This window comes from Pinus tabuliformis, chromosome 2_1, assembly GCF_031772625.1.
Source record: "Pinus tabuliformis cultivar Carrire ecotype Pingquan chromosome 2_1, CPIR1, whole genome shotgun sequence".
Classification (NCBI taxonomy): domain Eukaryota; kingdom Viridiplantae; phylum Streptophyta; class Pinopsida; order Pinales; family Pinaceae; genus Pinus; species Pinus tabuliformis.
Genome location: NC_142299.1, coordinates 527,014,845 through 527,023,590, shown reverse-complemented (window position 1 = coordinate 527,023,590; position 8,746 = coordinate 527,014,845). Strand labels below are relative to the sequence as shown.

General features: G+C 37.2%; 1 pseudogene across 1 annotated transcript in view; it reads right to left on the bottom strand.

Moving 5' to 3' along the window:
* Nucleotides 1–393: 393 nt before the first annotated feature.
* LOC149201277 (uncharacterized) overlaps nt 394–8,746 on the bottom strand; it is a 73,537-nt pseudogene continuing 65,184 nt past the window's right edge. The window contains exons 2-4 of the transcript XR_016253678.1: nt 2,175–2,350; nt 1,850–2,064; nt 394–1,768 (exon numbers count right to left, since the gene is read on the bottom strand). The product of XR_016253678.1 is annotated as an uncharacterized LOC149201277 (transcript). The remainder of the gene's footprint in view (nt 1,769–1,849; nt 2,065–2,174; nt 2,351–8,746) is intronic.

The window sequence follows — 8,746 nt, the reverse complement described above, 5'->3', positions numbered from 1 at the left end:
ATTTTTGTGGTGATGCAAATTCTATTCCAAGCAAGTCAGTTCCCATCAGCCATGACCCAATTAGAGATATAATATCTACCGTTGTGTGCTTGAATTGTGACAATTTGGCATCACACCAAAGGCTACAAATAAAATATATATAAACTACGCACAAATCTCAAGCAGGGTAAATAATCAATAGGTACCTCTTAAAAATGTTCTTCAAAGAGACAATAGAACACACTGACTAACAATGATCTGCACAAAGGCACAAAATATCCAAATAGTTGAAATTTGCTTATTCCCATGTCAGTGTAAGTTCAATTTTCATGTCTAAATATTTAAGCCTGCAGACAACTTGCATAATAATGGAAAAAGACCAAAGGAACACACTATGAGAACCAACCTGCACAATGTAGAATAAACTATCATGAGAAAATCAAGCAGACTTCGTAATTTAATAATAGGTAACTTCAAGCAGACATAAACGGTACAAATCAACAAGCATGATTGACACGATGATTATAAATAGCAGCAGACTGGATAATTTGTCCTGCACATCCCCAGGAAACAAATAAATAACGTGGAGTGAGACATTTTAGCAACAGAACAATTGAAAATCCTACAAATTCTAGTGAGAATGTGCCACAAGAATAATGCTCATAACAAGCAAGAATTTATAATATTCCAGAGGGAAAAAAGAGTAAGCACCTTACAGTGTGCACACTTTCACATATTTGAAGACTGGTAAAGTTACACATAGAAGTTGGACAGAAGAAGATCCCAATGGGGAAGAAAGGAAGTCCCTTATACAGGGAAGTTCACTCACATTGATTCTGTAAAATCTCTTTCAAAACCAGGAAAGAAGATAACCAAAGGACTAGATTATATATCACTTCTTTACTTCTCAGACATTATTTGTCTACCTAAAGGTAAGATGGTCGACCATACGATTGAAAATTGGAATGGACCATATGGATTATGCAGTTAACAACAAACAATCAATTCATACAAATTTGGCATATATATGCCAAGCAGAACTTGTCACGGGATTGATGACATGATATGCTAGCAACCAAACAATTTCAATACATAAAAAGCATATTTAGCATTTACAGAGAGCACTACAACAAATCAGGTAACTTTTTCAAATGCAAATCTTTGAAGCATCCAAATAAAACTAAGAAGAATGACTTTCAAACAGAGTTTGGCAAAACTATTTGGCTGATCCCATGGAAAAAACAAAAAATTACACTTGGATAGTTGAAAAGATTATGCTTCCTAGACTTGTAGCTGAGAAGTGATTACTTCAATGTTCAATTAGAAGGTAGTTTAGCTAGGATCAGCAGCACATGACATGGCTTCCAAAAGACCAAATAAAGCAAACTTAATGTAAATATGAAGACCGGTAAGAAGATGGTGAAGGCACACCACTGCTGATCCATGAAAAGAGCCAACCCCATACAAAGACGACAGTAGACTGTCTGATGGATATAAATGGGATCTTGACAAAGATGATGGGTTGCTTCCAACATTATAGGCTGATCGATAGATTCCTTGGCTCTCCCTACCATATATACCCTGACCAGGTAAATTGTAAAATGGGATGCTAGCCACTGGAGCAGGACGATGTAAGTCAGAGTAAGTGGAATGGGCAAAGGCAATGGAAAAGGTATGTTTAGGAAGCAGTGTAGAAGAATTGAGAAGGGAAAAGGAACTGGGAGGGGAAGGTTTATGGAGCAGTGAAGCAGCATCAACGCCAGCACCAGCAACAACACCACCACCATTACTAGGATGAGCCCATTTAGTCTGAGAGTTAATGGCTTCTGCAGATCTTTTCCCCTCTTCCTTGTCTTTCTCAGTTTGAGACTTAATGGCTTCCACAGACCTTTTCCCCTCTTTCTTGGCTTTCTCAGACTGAGACTTAATGGATTTTGAAGATCTTTTCCTCTCTTTCTTGGCTTTCTCTAACTCAGCCAAATGTTTTTCAATATCTTTAGTAGACATTTGTGATTCAAGTTTGTGCTCTTCAATACGCTTAATTACAGTAGTCAACGATGCAATTTATCTTGAATCTCCAGTATTCTGCAATAAGACGTGGAAGTATTCAGAGCATATGTCTGAAAGACAAGTTAATATTTCATAGCTTTACACTTTGAGAGAGGAACATGCCCTACACACAAGAATAAATATACCTGTGAACAAACAAACTCTGTTCCCTTTTTTGCTAATTCCTCTGACGCTTTCTTTTCATCCTTCAGATATGCCTTCAACAAAGGCACAGGTATAAATTTTTCTACAAGTCCAAATTCATAGATAAATTGTATGGCCTCAATTTGCTTTACGCTACTACTCAATTTTTCTACAACATCTGTGAGAAAAAAAACCAAACATGTCATCCAGGATCATTGGAAGATCAAAAGTAATGCAAACAACTTGAATAAACCCCAGCTTGGAAAGACGACCCAACTTTGTAACCAATTTCAAAATAATGTAGACCACAAGAGTAAGTTCAGCATACCTTTCTACTGAAGGCACAGTAAGCATAATAAAGATCCGTCTGAAGAATGAAATCATCAGCCAACTAGTATTTAATAATTTATACTTAAAAATAAACATCAACTTCTAAAATACTGAGCCAGGATGGAAACCCTTGCAAATAAACTCGGCATCATATTTCACAAGGAGTAGGTCCTTTAAGATTCCCTTTGGAAAACCCTACATCTGAAGATCCATAAGGCTCTGAAACCCTTAGGACAACTAAGAAAAGCACGGTTACTGGGCACCTAATCTTCTGCCGAAAGAACAAACATCTTTTTGAAGAACCAAATTATCAGGTGATTAACAATCCAGTCCTCAAATTATCATTTTTTAAGGAGTAAACTGTATAGTTCACAAAACTATACAAATTATAGTAGCATTCATTTTAACAACGCCTATGCATAGTTTGAAAAAGGACGCCTATGCATTTTAACAACTAATCTAAAAATATTACAAGCAGTTTCCTACAAATGCACCTGTTATGGACACAATTACATCAAAATAATTGCTAAAAAACAAGCTAATACAAAAACTACTCATGAATCCTTCACCGTTTCCTGCCTAAGTAAAGCCACCCTTAATTGCTATTCAACCCTTCACCCAATGGTCAATGTAGCCTATAGTTATGAAGTAGCTAATTTAAGCTACTTTTAAGTGGCTACGCCTAACCAGCCATCCCCAGGGTATTTAATGCCCGGGGATATGCACGCAGCTTAGCCCGATAACACGCGAAAGGCAAAATATTATTTAAGGCCGAAACTGCCCGCTCCCGTGTTATCGCGTTAACCAGCGTGCATATCCCCGGGCATTAAATACCCTGGGGATGGCTGGTTAGGCGTTGTACTTAAAAGTTCTGCAACACTTCAACGTCTTATCAAAATCAAATGGGTGATAAAACTAAACTAAGCTAGATCAACATTTTCACCGACTCTCAAGTTCTGATGGGATATTGATAGGTAAAAGGAACATTGAAACAAAGATTGGACATCTTATCCTATCTTATTTTATAGTTTAATTAAAATAGCATCAATTTAGCGGAGGGCAGAACATTTGGTTGGGGTGAAGGTTTCCAAGGAATTAGCCATCCAAGTAGATGGAAAGTTCTAAGTTAAGACTTTTCTTAGATATCATTACCTTTCCACCACCAACATGGGCCTCTCAATGTGGTTTGGTTCAAACCAATACCCTTCTTGGGCATCACCACATTTTTACTAATTGACCAGAAAGCTCAATCTAACCTTAAAGAGACAAATGTGCTTCCTTGCTACAGTGGTATCACTGAGACTACCACCAAAAGCACATCTATCGAAGAGTCTGAAAATACAACATTAGAAGGGCCAAACATGAACAGCGAAAATTGTTTTCCACAATGTTGGGTTACTACAAAAGGTAGTAATTTGCAGTGTTTTTGAAACCAACCAAACTGGAACCAAAGCCAGCCGCTTTGACCAGTTCACCCGTTGGACAGCCTAAACCGTGTTGTGAACTGAGTCGGCCTATTAAATTGGCTGGTTCAACCGGTTTGACTAGGGCCAAATGAGCTAGTTTGACTGGTTCAAACGTATGCCGAGGGGGAGTTCCAACCTCCCATAAGCACTTCACTCTAAAAGTGCACTCGCAAAGGAGAGTTCAGGAAGCACTTTTCCATAATGCTCCCTTTTAGAAGTTTTTCTTAGGAGTTGACTCCCATCAGGGGGGTGGAGCCTCCTTCTAGTTTTTGCTAGAGAATCTCGGAAGTTGGAGCTTTCTATTGATGTAATCATTAAAACCCATATTAAAAGTGTTCAACGATTTTTCTCCTAGAAGGGTTTCCACTTAAAAATCTCATGTACTATCTTTGATGTTGTGCATTATTGAATGGTGTTGCTGATTTATGTTTTGATCTAATGCTAATGGCAATCAATGCTTTGTGAAGTTAAAATTAACTAAAGGATGTGAAACACTAATTCACCCCCCTCTCAATATTTCGAACAATCGGTATCACAGGTTCCTGTGGTTGCAGCATAACAACTGGGAGGTAGATCTTAGGTGAATCAAGATGGGAAGGTCAAGGAAACATGCCACCAAACTTTCAAAGGAATCAAAGGAAGTCTCTGGTATTGTGGTAGTCTCAAAATCTGTTACAACTGATGAAGAGAATCCAGTTGGTCTAGCTCTTAAGTTCGATGAAACCAAATATGATATATGGGAATCCAGAATGGAAGCTTGTTTGAAAGTTCATGGATATGATGTATGGCACTTTGTTGTTTTTGGAGACACATCTACCAACAAATCTAGAAGGTTCAATACAAAAGCCATGAATTTCATTCTTAGTGCTCTGCCAGATTCTATGAAAGACAAAGTGGATCAATTCTCATCAACCAAAAGGCTTTTCGAAAAAGCTTCACAGTGTCTACTCAAAGAAGCATGCAGGTCAAGATGAAGATGATGATGATGATGATTGTGATTCATATGAGGTAGGTGACAAAGAAGTAGTAGTAGTTGACATAGAAGGAGAATTGATTAGCACCTTATGTGATATTGACGAAGCAAGGAAGCGAAATCAAATACTCGAAGAAGAACTTGTCCTTCTAAGACTCCAAGTGGAGGAAGCAAAGAAGAAAGAAAAAATATTCATAAAGCAATTAGAGGAATCTGTTCAAAAGTACAAGACAAAATTTCGACAAAAGAAGAAGGAACTTGATAACACTCTAGATGAAATGAACTAGTTCAAGAAATGGTAGAAGGAGCAATTGCAAGATGTCGAAAGGAAAAACCATGTCATTAATGACAAGGATCAAAAAATTACTCAATTGAAGATGAAGGCCAAAGAAGCAGGTGAAGGTCCAAGACCCCAGAAAGCAAGGTTGACAAGAAGCCTAATAACAAAATCCTTCAAAGGCCAAATTAAAGTGAAGGATAGAAGAAGGTTGAAAATGTTGTTACTCCAAGAAGTAATGCCTAACAAAGGGTTGTACCTCCTCCAAGAAAGAATATCTTTAGAAGATCTTCAAGACAAGACAATTCATCCAGGTACCCTAGTATGTTTTATGGTTATTTCTTTTCATGTACTAACTTTGGGCATAAGGGTAGGGATTGCCGAGCTTATGACAAGAATGATTATCAAGGTCATTATCAAAACACTAGAATCAATTTTGCAGGATCATAAGGCATATCCAAACAGATTCTTCGGTTTCAAGATTGAATGCTTCAAATACCATAACTATGGACATATAGCTCTTGATTTCAGATACATGATGGGATCTTCCATGAATGAGAACTATATTATCAGGCACAAGGAGATTTAGAGAAGAAAGCAAAATAAAGAAGATCGAGTGAATGAAGAATTCCTAGTGGTTATTCTCTCAAGTTTTGTAAAGTCAAAAGGTCGTGATGAGTCCACCAATGAGATGGAAGATGTCAAGGTTCAGAATAATCCTACAACAAAGCAGATTCATATATCGTTCTAAAAATCTAGCTTGGAGACTCCCTGTCCTGTGAATGTTGAAGAGGGGGAGTCTAAGTAGCAGTGGTTGCAAATTTGAAGATCTATCCTTTAGTAGGTTGATTTGGAATGGTAGATGTGAAGAAGCCACCAAAGCAGTAATCAATATTGTGGGTAGATTAGTTAGCCTTGTAGAAGATTTTAAAAGAAAAGTCATGGACGGAATCGTAGAAGGAATCATGGTTCTTAGTAATGCATATTGACAGGTGGAATCAATTGTGGCAAGTCGTGAGAGGCATAGCATGTCAGGGAGAGAAAATCCAAACCAACAAAGGCATATTACAGGAAGTTAGATATTTCATCAAGGGCCATTGACGTCAAAGGGGGGGAAAAATCAAGAGAAGAATATTAGAAGCATGAAGACAGGGGGAGTAGTAATCACAAGGGGAGTATGTGTGTTTCCATCAATGACAAAGGGGGAGAATTTTGAATGACGTTGTCAATGATGTGAACATCAAGCCATGAACATTCTCAATATTCGTCTAAGGAAACATTGATTAGAAGCTCCAATGAACAATAAGACTTGGAAGGATGAGAAGCTCATGCGGCGTGGTCATGCTACCTTGCTTTTGATGAAAATTTTGGATAAAAATATTAGTGCAATTTCAAGCGAGAACATCATCAATTGATAGATCTCTCCGTGTTCATTCCAATAGTAGGTGGCACACCACATAACTCCTCACAGTTGAGGAGATATAGTTGTTCAAAATTGAAACCCCAAAATTTGGTCAAAAAGCCCCAAACTATGATGTTAATGGAAGATGGATGTTTTATTATATGGTGGCTATCATGACAGGTCTGAGGGTTTCATTGGGAAGTAAATTTTCTTGAGGCATAAATTTGGCCCATCCCTGAGGCTTCTCTATGGACATTCATTGGACATTCTAAGGCACTTCACACTAGTTCTAAGGCAATAATAGTTGAGGCCTAATGCAAGCTTTTGTGGCAAATTTCACTAGTATCTATCAGGGAAATTTTTAGGGGCTAATATTCACAGATGGGCTAATTTTCCATGTCTTTTAAAAAAAATGATTCGCCAATTTCCATTTTTTCTAAAAATGATTCACCCACATTTTAATTTATATAGACTAGTACAAAATCATTAGAAATATAAATATTTTTTAAAAAGTTTTGCCAAATATTAGGGACTAGTAAGATTTGCCAAGGTTTCTAAACTTTAGGATAAAATTGTCCTTAAAGTATTCCTTGGTATCTGTTAATTTTTAGGGCTAGATTGTTCTCTATTGTAGATAATTGCATTTATAAAATTTTCAACATTTTCACATTACATTCACCCTGCAATATCATATCATCATTAGTAATTAGGTAGAGAGAAAAATAACATCAAAAATGCAGCGGAAAAGTAGAAGAAAAGCAAGCACAATAGAGACATCAGGATTTAGGTTAGAGACCAGGAAAAAACCCTACAAGGGGGAAAATCCAACCAGATTCTTCTTCCACTACATATTCATCAATTGTTCAACTGAGATACAAATTAGAATATGAATGGGATACAACAATCACATCATGCCTCCTAGAGCCAACCCAAGTCAGTTCACAACTTTGTTTGCGAACTGAACAATCTGACCTCCGATAATCAAACAAGTCCATGAGAGTTGCTATCATATCATTGTCTCAAGTAGCATCACCCATGTCACTGCAATAAGTGTCATCAATATTAGGAGTCTTCACTATCAAGGAACATCATCACTGTCAAATGTCATCATTAGTGTCATGTATCATAAAAGCAAGGTCCTTGTCATCATAAGGGCATGGTCATTGTCATCATATATCTCATTGTCATCACAAGAGCATGGGCATTGTCATGATATATCTCATTGTCATCATAAGAGCATGGTCTTTGAGGCCATGGTCTCTATCATCTTATATCATAATAGCAAGGTCATTGTTCACTGTTCCTCATCAAATTCACTATTATGCAACGAGGTCACTGCCATAGTCAAGGCGATTGTCTCAAGGTCACTGTTATACATCATTGTCACATCTCATACATCAATATCACTCAAGGTCAATGCCATACTAGATTTCTCAAAATCACTATGAACAAGGTTACTTGTTCATTGTCATATATCACTGACTTACTATAATAAAGATCATTAAGATTGTTGTGCCATATGATAATTTCTATAAACTGCACTCACAAAGAATAAAAATTTGAATCATGGAGAATAAAACCAAGCTACAAGTGATAGAACAAACCACAAAGAGTAACAATGTGAACCATCAAAATAGATCTAAGCTACTATGTATTGTCGAGCCCCTCAGGGTATATGAGACCGAGATTCTCCGAGTATTAGTGTAAAAGTAACACCACCATAGTGTGATGTCACTTGTGTATAGATCGATGCCACTGATGTCACTATGAATAGAGCAAGCTACTGAGCAATGTTAACAAACCACGTGATGCACAAAATATAAAATGCATGCCACACGATATGTCAACGAACCAAATGCGAACATTATAAACCATGCGAGCCACAAAATATAAAATGTGTGCCACGTGATATTTCAACAAACCAAATGTGAACCTATATAAAATGCTTGCCACAGAATATGTGATACGATGCCACTGTAATGTGAACCAGAGAGTTATAGCGGTCATGATACCATTGTGTTAATATCGAACCTCAAATGATGCAATGTGGATCATTGTAATTAACGAGCCATCGAACAAATGAAAGCCACAAAACATTGTAATGATTTGACTCATAGAATACAATG